The sequence below is a fragment of the Euphorbia lathyris genome, chromosome 6 (assembly GCF_963576675.1).
Source record: "Euphorbia lathyris chromosome 6, ddEupLath1.1, whole genome shotgun sequence".
NCBI classification, from domain to species: Eukaryota; Viridiplantae; Streptophyta; class Magnoliopsida; order Malpighiales; family Euphorbiaceae; genus Euphorbia; species Euphorbia lathyris.
The window spans coordinates 28,310,841-28,325,513 of NC_088915.1; the positions used below are offsets into that span (position 1 = coordinate 28,310,841).

At 31.0% G+C, this 14,673-nt stretch overlaps 1 pseudogene; it reads left to right on the plus strand.

Annotated features, from left to right (window-relative positions):
- The first annotated feature begins 1,052 nt into the window (after window positions 1–1,052).
- LOC136233634 (cell division cycle 20.2, cofactor of APC complex-like) lies at window positions 1,053–10,752 on the plus strand (annotated as a pseudogene).
- The last annotated feature ends 3,921 nt before the right edge of the window (window positions 10,753–14,673 follow it).

A 14,673-nucleotide genomic window follows, 5' to 3' on the forward strand; every position in this document is an offset into this window, starting at 1 on the left:
ATAGCAAATTAAAACCTTTAGAAGTATCTTATTTTGACAAAAACATTGATCATAAAAGTATTCATTTTTTTAGACAAAATTTTAGTCTCCATATGTGTGAAATTTTATGCTGGAATTCCTTGTCATATATATTGGTACGAACAATAGTGACAAACTGACATTGTCTCAATATATATATATCTTTAGTGACAAAATTTAGTCAGAATAAGTATTTCAACACAACATTTTGTATCTAGTGTGACTATTGTGACAAATATTTTATTTTGTCACAATAACCATATTTATTGTGACAAATATATTTTTCTCACAAAAGAATTAGTCACAATATCAAGATTTTTTTGTAGCGTTGGAAACGATATGTATGTTTCAAAGAAAGGGGAAGTTAAAGAGACATGGAGAAACAACAATGAAATTGAAGAAAGAGATCATAAGAATATTCGAACATGGTGCAATACAAAATTGACTGTAAGTCGTGATGGAAGTTCTTATGTTGTGAAGACTTTCATAGAGGAACACATTCATCCACCTACGACACCAAGCATAGTTCACATATTATCATCACATCGTAAAATTACAGAAGCTAAAAAGAATCTTTTATAAGACCTAAAAAATGTGGACATTCCATTATACCAACAATTTGGATTATTTGAAACACAAGTTGGTGGACATGAAAATATCGGTTGCATAGAAAGGGATTTAAGGAATGTGGTCTGAGATGAGAGAGAAAAAGTAAAAGGACATGATGTAGACATTCTGTATAAGCAATTCAAAGTTGAACAAGAGAAGGATCCCAATTTCTTTTTTGAATTTGACATTGATGAAGATCAAAGGCTTGTTAGATGTTTCTCGGTCGATTCAATTGCAAGAAGAGCATATTCAATGAGATCTTGGAGCTGATGTTTATAAGATACATTTCCTCAGCTAATCTCCAACCCAACCCCATCAAGCGTAAGAGACACATTCATCAATTTTCTTTCTTTCTTTTTTACTCTTCCTTTTGCTACATTACTTCAAGTAATACTAAAGTTTTCTGTAATTTTTTATTTAGACTTATGAGAGGAGCGCCTCATCTTATTGATGATTTCTACCTCAATTTGTTGGATTAGGGCAGCAAAATGTTCTAGTCATAGCTCTAGGCAGCATAATATATTTGTGGGATGCTTCTAATGGTTCCACATCTCAACTTATGACAATGGATGATGAAATTGGTCTTGCTACTAGTGTGAATTGGGCTCCCGATGGACGCCACATTGTTGTTGGTTTGAACAACTCTAAAGTACAATTGTGGGGTTCTTCTTCCAACAGACTGGTAAAATTCCATTTTTGTTTTTGTTTCTATATAATATGTATTAATGTCTCTTTCAGGTGGAGTGGAAGTATTAATTTCATGTTTGAGTCAAAATGGTGTTATCCCATAAGGGTTCTAAATGTTAGAAAAAATGATTTTTGTGTTAGAAATTGTCACACCTTCAGGAGATTAATTGGGTTGGTTTTGGTTTTTGTTTTGTTTTGCAGCTAAGAAAAATGAAAGGTGGACATAGATTAAGAGTATGGGCATTGGCATGGAATAACCATGTCCTTACTATAGGAGGAATGAATGGTCAAGTAATTAACAATGATGTCAGAATTAGATCACACATTGTTGAGGTATATAGAGGGCACCATCGAGAAGTATGTGGGCTTAAATGGTCGCTTTCGGGGCAACAATTAGCCAACGGAGGCAACAATAACCTTGTTCATATATGGGATAGATCTGTGGCATCATCTACGCAATGGCTTCATAGGATTGAAGACCATACATCTAAAGTTAAAGCTCTTGCTTGGTGTCATTTCTAAGGAAATTTGTTGGTTATCAGAGGAGGCGTTGGAGATAGGTGTATTAAGTTCTGGAATACATGCACCAGGGCTTGCTTGAACTCATTAGATACTGGATCTGAGGTTTGCTCTTTGTTGTGGAATAAGCATGAGAGGGAACTGCTTATTTCGCTTGGGTTCACTCAGGAATCAACTCACTCTATGGAAATATCCATCCATGGGTGAACTCACTGGTCATACATCAAGAGTACATATGGGATAGATCTGTGGCATCATCTACGCAATGGCTTCATAGGATTGAAGACCATACATCTAAAGTTAAAGCTCTTGCTTGGTGTCATTTCTAAGGAAATTTGTTGGTTATCAGAGGAGGCGCTGGAGATAGGTGTATTAAGTTATGGAATACACGCACCAGGGCTTGCTTGAACTCATTAGATACTGGATCTGAGGTTTGCTCTTTGTTGTGGAATAAGCATGAGAGGGAACTGCTTATTTCGCTTGGGTTCACTCAGGAATCAACTCACTCTATGGAAATATCCATCCATGGGTGAACTCACTGGTCATACATCAAGAGTACTTTGCATGACTCATAGTCCGGATGGTTACACAGTGGCCACTGTTGCAGGTGATGAAACACTTAAACTTTGGAATGTATTTGGTGTTTCGAAAGCTAAATAGGAGCCATTTTCCAACTTTGCTCGAATCCGCTGATGAGGCTCAAGAGAGGAGCAGCTCAAGCACAAGTTTCCTATAACTTTTGATTTTGAGAAAGGCTCTAGTTAAAGATGTGTAGCAAATTAACATTAAGTTTGTGAGATGTAGAGCAAAGAGTTGATTAATAAAAAGTTAATTACTCTTTTTTTATGATGGTATTTTTCAATTGCTTGAGGTTTTGCACAAACATTAAGTTACATTTTAATTGAAGCATTGCATCCTATATTTGCATCAGTCATCATTCATAAGAGCTATTAAAATTCTTACTATTGCGGTGTGAGCACATTCTCATAAGAGCTCTCTTTATGTTTTATGGTTTTGTTTTCAACTGACATTTGATGTTTTTCAGTTTAATATTGTTCTGGTAGCGGTGCCTGAAGGGCTTCCCTTGGCTGTTACATTGACGTAAGCTCATTGAAATAGTCAATATTTTAAAATCTTTGTTAGCTTTATGGTCTAAACAACTATAGATATTATTCTTTTAAGTATTCTACTTGTTTCTTGATTCATTCCTTTCTATGAGAAAATATTAAGAATTATGTTACTTACATTTTCTTTTTCTCTTTTTCCTTTCTGTTTTTGAAAGTAGGCAGAAAAATGATGGCAGATGAGGCTTTGGCATGCTTGATTATTGTCTTGTATTTTTTTCTCAATTATAATAATATATGCTTAACTACAATTGAATTTCAGGTTCATAGGCTTTCTGCCTGTGAAACAATGGGGCTCTGCAACAACTATTTGTAATGATAAGACCGGGACTTTAACCCTGAATCAGGTAAACTGTAATCAAATTGCAGTCTAGTTCTGAGGTTTATAATTTCACACTGTTAAAGTTGATTATATAAAGATGGTATGGTTTGTTTGGTTAATGCATTAGAGTGCCCTTAAATTACTCTGATTCTTTCGAGTCACGTTAATGTAAAAATAGTGGGACTTGCATGATGGAATATTTGTTTTAATGTTTATGGAGTCCGAATTGAGTGGGTTTGTATTGGAAATACTTCAGATGCTTGTTTTATGTGGTGTGTGGAAAGTTTTGTTGCTGATATTTTGTTTTTGGGTTGTAGATCATAGGGCAATATACATTTAATCTTTGTATTTCACTCCACCTGTTTGAATAAGCAACATTGTGTTCATTCACATATGACTGTTGTTGAAGCTTATGTTGGTGGGAAAAAATTGATTCTTCGATAACCGAGCCACTGTTATCTCCAAGTTTGGCTTCTTTACTTATTGAAGGCATTGCACAGAACACAAACAACGATGTTTTTATTCTAGAGGTGCATATTCTTGTTTCTTTGTTTGATCAATGTAATAAAAAAGAAATTTGGCTTATATATTAGTGAGCTCAAGGTGTTTATTTTATTATACTTCGGTAGGGTGGAGGAGAAACGGAGTTTTCTGGACCAGTAACTGAAAAATCTATTCTTATTCTTGTTTGGGGAGTCAAAGTTTCTTTTTCAATTCATCTTTTTTTTATGTGTCAATTGGGTGATATAATGTCACATCCGTGTCTCTAATTTTAGTTATTATACCCTAATATAAGGTTATATTATAGTTTTTTTTTGGAGAGTTAATTGAATATTATAGATATAGATTGGAGGCTAATTTCATGCTTTAAGTGTAAAATTAAAAGTTTAGGGTAAGTTTTAAAAGAAGTTAAAGTTTAGAGAGACCAAAATGGATATTTTCCCCTTGTTGGGAACATAAATAACTCATTTCCATGCACTAATTTCGTGCATATCAAGACCAAATTCATAATCCCAAGCTTTGGTCTTCATCACCAACTCCATCTCACCTTTCTTCTCCATTCACCTCAAAATACCTAGCAGCAATGATCCTATGATATCCGGAGATTTCACCGTCCGATTGAGCCGAAATTTTTACAGTAGGTTCTAAATATCCTAATACACATTGTGGTTGGTGTGATTTTGATTTGGAGATTTCTAGCATGGATTCGTTCTAAGCAGATTAGAGGGGAAGATTTGAGGTTTTAATATGTTTTTCTCCCAATTAGTGCTAAAGTAAGTAATTATCAACTACCCTTTTGAGTTTATATATATATATATATATATATGTGTGTGTGTGTGTGTATGTATGAATAACTCTATATTTTTCAGAAAATTGAATTTTTATGGTGATTTTTGACATGCATTTGATTAATTGGAGTTTTTATGATTTAGTTTTTAACATGAACTTAAAGTTAAGTTCAAGTAATTATATATGTATTTGCATGTCAATTTCAACCTATAATATATATTTATGTATACATGATTTGAGTTTTGTTTTGATGAACTTAGTATATTTGATTAATATTTGTATAAGATTTGGTATTTTGAAGAGTAGAATTCAAAGGGAAGTGTATTTAGAAACTTTATTGATAATTGATTTATGAACAAAGATATATGTATATATTAAGTGATTTCCTATAAATTTATTTCTTAAAGTATATTTTAGTTTTAATTAGAGATTGTTAAAGTAGTAATTTTGATGAACTCATGATTTATTGAAATAAAGTTTATATATGATGATTTATGTGTATTTTTAAGAAATTGAAGTTAATATTGATAAGTATATTTTTAAATTATTTATTGGTGATTTTGGTTTGATTTATGAAGTATGATTTAATATTTTGAAAATTGATTGAGTAAAGGTATTGAGAAAATTTATGATGTTGATTTATGAGTTATATATATATTTACATATATATATATTTCTATTTTTAAATTATATTATGAAATTATGATATTTTTAGTATCCATCAAGAGTAATCCGGATAGGTGGCTTTAATTAAAGTCCGTATTTAGTGAGAAATACGGCATGTACACACAGTTGAAAGACCTATCGGGTATGGCAAAGAAGTGTTGAGTAAGACCATGCGGGATATGCAAAATTATGAGATATCTCAATTCTATTATATTGTGGGGATTGATACATACGAGGATTATCTCTCGGATGGATACGGTTTGCGAAATATTTATTGATATACGATTTGTGAAGTAATTATTGACATACGATTTGTGAGGTATCTATTGAGATACAGTTGATGGAGCTTTTATTAAAATACAGTTTATGAAGTATTTATCGATATACAGTTTATGAAGTATTTATCGAAATACGATTTATAAAGTATTTATTGATTTATGGTTGATTTGAGTAAATGGTTAATTACGAACCTATTTATTTTGTATAGTTGAGATTTTAAACAAATAAAATATATATATATGGCTATTTTGGATATGAGTTGAAAGCCCGCCCTATAGATAGGAACTCCTATCTCTACTGCCTATCCAACCCGAATCTTCTTTTGGCGCTACTATTTGTTATAACACCTTTGAGACTTGGGAGGCTGGACCAACATGCAGCCGAGAGAGGGCAGCCTTGGGGCAGTCTTTTTCTGGGAATTGGTTTATATTAAGTGTTTTAATACAGTGATTTACGTTTTGACTATGTGTGGTATTTTGAGAAATGATAGCAAGCTTATGATATTTTAAAGTGCATATTTGTTAAAAGTACTACTTTGAGTATTTTATTATGGTTTAATCCATAAAGTGTTCATTTTTAAGAATATGAATTTTATATGATGCATTTTGGAAAATTAAACTATATATATAGCTATTTTGAGTATAAGTACTTTATGTAGTTGATAATTGCTTACTGAGATTTTTGTCTCACCTTTTTAAATGTTTTAATGTTTTTAGGTGAGAAAGTACAAGATAGAAAGAAGGTTACCGACTGATTAGGCGAGGATCGAAAGTTGTTGCTAATTGTTAGAATTATTATTAGAACTTTAATATTTAATTGTATTATGATGAAGTTGGTAAATATGTTGAGGTTTTAATGTAATAGGAATATGGATTTGTTTAGAATATACATTTAAGAGGAATACCTAGAAAAGTGATATTTATGATATTTGGAGACTATTAAGTGTTGATTGTGATCTTTCTATTTCACGCCCGATGCCGATTGAGGTCGTTTAGGGTCGGGTGTGACAGTTTGGTATCAGAGCCTAGGTTAAATTCTTCAGACCTAAGGTTGATAGTAATTGAGGAATATTGATATTTGGTGATACCTAAGAAATAATTGATAGTAATTGAGGAATGTGGATATTTGGTGATAGCTAAGAAATAATTTGGAATTTTCGAGGATTGAGTAACTAGCTAATGAGGTGTAAAAATGAGATTTGATGGTTAGTACTATATTCGGTGTATGAAAATTAGTATATTATTTGATATTGGTGACATGAGTTATATACTTGATATTAAGTATGGCTTAGAATTGATATTTGAGAGTTTAATATAGTTAGTTTACAACTATATATATTAGATGATAAATAAGGCTAGAAGACTTTGAATAACATGACGAGTTTATATTCTTAAAAGTATAAGTAATCGAGGAAATGATAAATTGATGAATTGGAGATATTAGATATAAGCTTGAGGAAAAGAAAGTATGAAAATTATTACTAATTATCATGGAGGTTGATTAATATTTTTGGAGATTATAATAGGAACTAATTTTGAGTTTAGCATAAATAATCGATGATACATATATTGATAATTGAATTTATATAGTACCTTTATTATCAATGGTCAACTAATTTTTAGTTGAAGTTTGTGTGATTATAGTTTAAGTTTATATAAATATCAAATTAAGAGTTTATAGGTCAAATAAGGAAATTGGATGACATTATAAATTTTATTGACTCCTATATGTGTAAAGATATCATTTGGAGTTTGGAGAAGATAAAAAAAACATTGATTATCGTAATTTAGGCACTCTATATTCCTTGATTATGGTTTGGAGAAACGATTGAAGTTTATTTGGTTGGATTAATGGTGGTGAATATAAAAAAAATAGCATAGTAGTTCAATTGAATTTGAGGAAATAAATAGAAAATTTCCAAGAGCGACATGAATATTAAGATTTTATGAAATGAGCCTTATTGATAGGAAATTGTATTATAATAATAAGGTTTATATTTGATTGATGATGATGATTGAGGATTATAATATAAATCATGATTGGAGTGAAAACTTGTAGATATAAGTATTATTATCCTGATAAAAGTAAATTATACGTTGATGCAATTTATTGATTCGGATTATTTGAAGTTTAAGAAAAATATAATATCATACATATTTGTGGTTCAAAAGTGATTTTTTTTAAGTCTATAGAATTTGGAGATAGGTGAAATATATTTGATATATATGCGATGGATGAAATCAATTGATGGATGAAACCAATTGTGATTTAAATCTATTAAAGTGAGATTTGGTTTAATGCTAGGAGGATATGAACATAAAGTGTATCATATTATACAAAATTGAACAAATGATATTTGAAGTTTTATTGTGGATTTATTGGTGATGGAATTAACTAAGTTGAAGTTTAGAGGTACTAAGAGTTATATATAAATGATTATTACAAAGATTTCGATATTGATAAATGATGAAGTTAATGGAAAGAAACATTAGAATTCGTGGTCTCATGTTGATTAGGAGGAATCTTTGTAATTTGAAATAACTTTGTGATCTTGGAGATTATTTGAGGAAGAAAATTAAGAAAGATTAGAGAATATGAATTTCGAGGACGAAATTCTTTAAGGTGGGGAGAATTGTCACATTCGTGTCCCTAATTTTAGTTATTATACCCTAATATAAGGTTATATTATAGTTTTTTTTGGAGAGTTAATTGAATATTATGGATATAGATTGGAGGCTAATTTCATGCTTTAAGTGTAAAATTAAAAGTTTAGGGTAAGTCTTAAAAGAAGTTAAAGTTTAGATAGACCAAAATGGATATTTTCTCCTCGTTGGAACATAAATAACTCATTTCCATGCACTAATTTCGTGCATATCAAGACCAAATTCATAATCTCAAGCTTTGGTCTTCATCACCAACTCCATCTCACATTTCTTCTCCATTCACCTCAAAATACCTAGCAGCAATGATCTTATGATATCCAGAGATTTCATCGTCCGATTGAGCTGAAATTTTTACAGTAGGTTCTAGACATCCTAATACACATTGTGGTAGGTGTGATTTTGATTTGGAGATTTCTAGCATGGATTCGTCCTAAGCAGATTAGAGGGGAAGATTTGAGGTTTTAATGTGTTTTTCTTCCAATTAGTGCTAAAGTAAGTATTTATCAACTACTCTTTTGAGTTTATATATATATATATATATATATATATATATATATATATATATGTATGAATAACTTTATATTTTTCAGAAAATTGAATTTTTATGGTGATTTTTGACATGCATTTGATTAATTGGAGTTTTTATGATTTAGTTTTTAACATGAACTTAAAGTTAAGTTCAAGTAATTATATATGTATTTGCATGTCAATTTCAACATATAATATATATTTATGTATACATGATTTGAGTTTTGTTTTGATGAACTTAGTATATTTGATTAATATTTGTATAAGATTTGGTATTTTGAAGAGTAGAATTCAAAGGGAAGTGTATTTAGAAACTTTATTGATAATTGATTTATGAACAAAGATATATGTATATATTAAGTGATTTTCTATAAATTTATTTCTTAAAGTATATTTTAGTTTTAATTAGAGATTGTTAAAGTAGTAATTTTGATGAACTCATGATTTATTGAAATAAAGTTTATATATGATGATTTATGTGTATTTTTAAGAAATTGAAGTTAATATTGATAAGTATATTTTTAAATTATTTATTGGTGATTTTGGTTTGATTTATGAAGTATGATTTAATATTTTGAAAATTGATTGAGTAAAGGTATTGAGAAAATTTATGATGTTGATTTATGAGTTATATATATATATATATATATATATATATATATATATATATGTTTTTAAATTATATTATGAAATTATGATATTTTTAGTATCCATCAAGAGTAATCCGGATAGGTGGCTTTAATTAAAGTCCGTATTTAGTGAGAAATACGGCATGTGTACACAGTTGAAAGACCCATCGGGTATGGCAAAGAAGTGTTGAGTAAGACCGTGTGGGATAGGCAAAATTATGAGATATCTCAATTCTATTATATTGTGGGGATTGATACATACGGGGATTATCTCTCGGATGGATACGGTTTGCGAAATATTTATTGATATACGATTTGTGAAGTAATTATTGACATACGATTTGTGAGGTATCTATTGAGATACAGTTGATGGAGCTTTTATTAAAATACAGTTTATGAAGTATTTATCGATATACAGTTTATGAAGTATTTATCGAAATACGATTTATGAAGTATTTATTGATTTACGGTTGATTTGAGTAAATGGTTAATTACGAACCTATTTATTTTGTATAGTTGAGATTTTAAACAAATAAAAAAAATATATATATATATATATATATATATATATATATATATATATATATATATGGCTATTTTGGATATGAGTTTTATATTAAGTGTTTTAATACAGTGATTTACGTTTTGACTATGTGTGGTATTTTGAGAAATGATAGCAAGCTTATGATATTTTAAAGTGCATATTTGGTTAAAAGTACTACTTTGAGTATTTTATTATGGTTTAATCCATAAAGTGTTCATTTTTAAGAATATGAATTTTATATGATTCATTTTGGAAAATTAAACTATATATATAGCTATTTTGAGTATAAGTACTTTATGTAGTTGATAATTGCTTACTGAGATTTTTGTCTCACCTTTTTAAATGTTTTAATGTTTTTAGATGAGAAAGTACAGGATAGAAAGAAGGTTACCGACTGATTAGGCGAGGATCGAAAGTTGTTGCTAATTGTTAGAATTATTATTAGAACTTTAATATTTAATTGTATTATGATGAAGTTGGTAAATATGTTGAGGTTTTAATGTAATAGGAATATGGATTTGTTTAGAATATACATTTAAGAGGAATACCTAGAAAAGTGATATTTATGATATTTGGAGACTATTAAGTGTTGATTGTGATCTTTCTATTTCACGCCCGATGCCGATTGAGGTCGTTTAGGGTCGGGTGTGACATATAATCTTTCAAAACATTATGGTTGTTGTTTCTTTGTTTGTAGTTGGGAATGGATTTTGGTGCTGTCAGAGCACAATCAACTGTTCTTCATGTTTTTCCATTCAACTCACAGGAAAAAGACGCCGCAGTACAACTGATAAACTTAACTTTGTTGATTTTGGTGGGTTTTGAGGAGGAGATAGTTAAACTTTGGAAGACTATGCGAGCTTCTAAAAGTTGATTTTTTTCTTTTGTTTGTTTGTCCCTCTTTATAATTAACTCGAGAACCAACAAATCAATCTTCATTTAGCATTTTAACTAGAATTGATACACATATACAGTGTGAAAGGCAATTATGATCATTTCTGGTCCAAAATGAGATCCGAGTCATATTTTATAATATTGTAATGTTTAAAATTGTTTTTGAAAACACACATACATAATTTATCAATCAGTATGCGCTTCTGCTCATTATTATTAAAGGGAAATTACTAATAGTCTATGTTGCATGGAGACTCCTCTTTAGCAGTGTTTCTGCATTTCATGTCCGTTTTGTGTCTATGTCTATTTTCGTTTGAAGACTATTTTATGAAGTTGATGTTGTAGAAATAATGTTTCCATGTCTGTGCAACATAGTTAATTTTCCAAGTTGATCTCTAGTTAAAAAATTGGATGAGAGCTACTCTAACCAAAGTTTTTCTTTCTCATGAACATTGTGTAGTTCAAAATTCATTTATTTTGTTGGGAATGGGGACTCTGTAAGCATGTGCCAATACAATTCTATGGTTTTGCAACCCATAATGTTATTGCAGTAATAATCCTAAGTGATTGTATCATTATTGTATTGAAGCAACCTTTTGACTCTCAAAGTTTTGTTACATTTTGTGTAGCCCAATTCTGAAGTGCATATACACTAGAATGGGGTTGTTAAAATGGTACTGTCCTCATGCGTAGCTTACATGGATGGAGATGATCACATAATACCAATGGACGATGAAAAGGTTGGTCAAAGTTTTTCCCTACTGAGGTTTAAATTTGTAATAGAGTTAATCATAGTTGTCTTGTTCTACTTTCCTCATTTTAGGCAATTTTCTACTTGTGCTTTGTTAGGAAGGGTTGCTTAGAGATTTCTTAATATTGTTCCTGGTTCTAGGCAACATTTTTCAAGAGAGCTATTGAAGATATGTCAGCTTGCAGTATACGTTGTATTGCCATTGCATATCGATCTTATGAGGCGGACAAAGTCCTAACTAGTGAACAAGATTTAAGCCAATGGGCTTTACCTGAGAATGATCTGGGTTTGCTAGCTATTGTTGGTTTAAAGGTATTAATTGTCATTCACTTTATTTGACAACACTTAAGTACTTCGAGGTTTTGCCTATCCATCTTTATGAGATCTTGGAGCTGATGTTTTCTTTTCCCGACTCAGCCGTTCAATGGAATCAAATCTTCTGATTGCCTTTTTTACGGCGTAAAAGATCTGGAATCGCTTGAGGTTTTTCGGATCTTACGCTTTGGTGCAACATGAGAATGAGAAAGTTCCTCGTACTCCTTCCCTTAGAGAAGCTTTTTTGCTTGTTCCCCACTTTTCCAAAGAAGCGATAGGGAGAGTAGTCATCCACGAAGGACTCCTTCTAGCTACTTTTGTTGTATGAAGATGAGAATGATAGAGGTCGATCGATTGCTTCGGCTCTTTGGGGTGGGAGGACGTATATTACGGGACCTTCCCCTTGCACCATCTCTAATATATTCCGAAGTATATTCCTTTTTTTCGGATGATTGTGGTCCATGTTCCACCTAGTAGTGCAAGCAGTGGAGCTTTGGTTTTTTTTCTAGTTTGATGCCCACTTTTGTTGCGGCCAACTTATCATACAACTCAACTACCATTACAACCTACTCATTTATGACATGTTGTACAATGCTCATGGTATGAAAGGGTTGTCTGGTGATTCAGTCCATAAATTACATGTTAATAGGCTCAAGGGAATCTAAGGCATTACTGATACGTCGCTTGATCTTTAGTACGATCTGAATGAAAGGGACAAAGATCATTACTGGCATCACGGGAGTGGCCAAGTTCTTAGGAGTAGACAGATGAAATTGTTTTTCTGTTGTGAGACATTGTCATTTTATAGTTTGATACACGTTCACCACACTAATCTGATCGTGATTATGTGAATTAATACTCATGTGATTGAAGGAATCTCTCTAGTACTTGAGATAAGATAAAAAAAGATAGTCATAGGAAGGACATTGACCACGGACCTTACTCTAATGACTAAGTTAGAGATGTATAGGGTGAAGCATAAACAATTGAGAGTAATGCAAAAAGTGCATTTATGTACCTTGACTCTAAGATTTCTAGACATATTTATATGAAATCAGTGTTCTTAGATCCCTCAAATGACGTTGGATGTGATTTAGGTAAATTATATCTTACTCACTCTAAACTTCCTTGATTATAGAGATCTATATAATCTGAATTAGATGTGGAGATCTGCCTATTAGTCCAGGCGTCAGAGAAGGATGGTATCTCTGTTTTAGTTGGATTTGATAGCTCCCATTGTTTCAAATGCTCTTGATTGTCTAGGATAGTAACACATATAGGGATGGCAACGGGTAGGGTACCCGCGAATAGTGTCAATCCCAAACCCTTACCCGTTTATTTTTTAACTACCTGTACCCGTCCCATTACCCTAACGGGTATACTTTTTGCATCCCATACCCGTCCCATTTAATTCACGGGTACCCGCGGGTACCCTTACCCGTTAAGAATCAATAAATAAAATAAAAAATATTACAATTTAACAAAGTATAAATTTAATAAACCATCCATCTAAAAATTGAACAAATTGAACCTTAATCAATAAAAATAAAATAGCTTAGTCATATCACTCAATGGTTGAAGAACAAAAGAATTAGGTTCAAATCTCACATTTTACATCTAAAAAACAATAATATTTTTTAATATATAAAAAATTTATAACGGGTACCGGGTACCCTGGGGGGTATTCCCATACCCGTCCCATTACCCTAACGGGTAATGATTTTGATCACATACCCGTCCCATACCCTTTTATATAGGGTACGGGTAGTCCCATTAGGGTCGAGTAATGCCGCCGTTGCCATCCCTAAACACATATACTAATATTATTTCCCATGTTATGTCACAAAATAATTAATTAAACATCTAATGTTTTTCCTTTTTAACGTGGTGCACCGTTTGTACAGTACAATATAATCTCTCAAGCAATATGAAGGGATTTAAATGCGATACAAGAAAAGCACACATTCTCATTCTCATGTGCAATAGAAGAAAAGAACACCTTCTCATGCACCTAAATTTAATGAAGAGTGAGAGATTTATTACTTATAGGATAAATTAGTTAGAGCCACATCATATTGAGAGATTTTTTACTTATAGGATAAAGTAAACTAAGGAGACACCTTGAAAGAGACTGATGAGAAATTCAAAGGGCCATTAATATATTAAGCTTTTATATATATATATATATATATATATATATATATATATATATAGCAATTGACTTTTTTGAAAGTATAACATGACATCTATTTACAATTTTTTTTCTTTTTTTTGAAGCTCTATTTACAAAATTATTAGATATTAAAAGACTAAACTGAATAAAATAGACCCTAAATCATCAATTTGGGGTTAATCCATCTAATAGTAATGTTAAATCAGCAACAAGTGGCTTAAAAGAAAAAAAGGCAACAAGTGAAAAGGCAGGAAGCAATCAACTTGGTCATTTTTATTCTGATTTGTTTCTTTAAAAATCATTGATTCCGTTCCACCAATTAATCAATTATATCCTCTTTTCCATTTCCATTTCCATGTTGACGTCTTCTACACTGTTTCCTAATTAATTGTAACCATATTTAATCATTACTTCTTACTTCTAATTTCAACTTTATAAACATTTGCACAATTGCCATACGAGATCTCCGCCCCCTTTTTTGGAATTTATTCACATTTTAAAACATAATAATAATAATAATCGGAAAAGACAATATTATCCTCCAAAACTATACAAGATTAAAAAAAAAAAAAATCAATTTAGAGGTATTTTTAAACCGTCCTTATATCTCAAAAATCGAACATCTATCTATATGTATATATTATGCATTGACTGTGATGTCC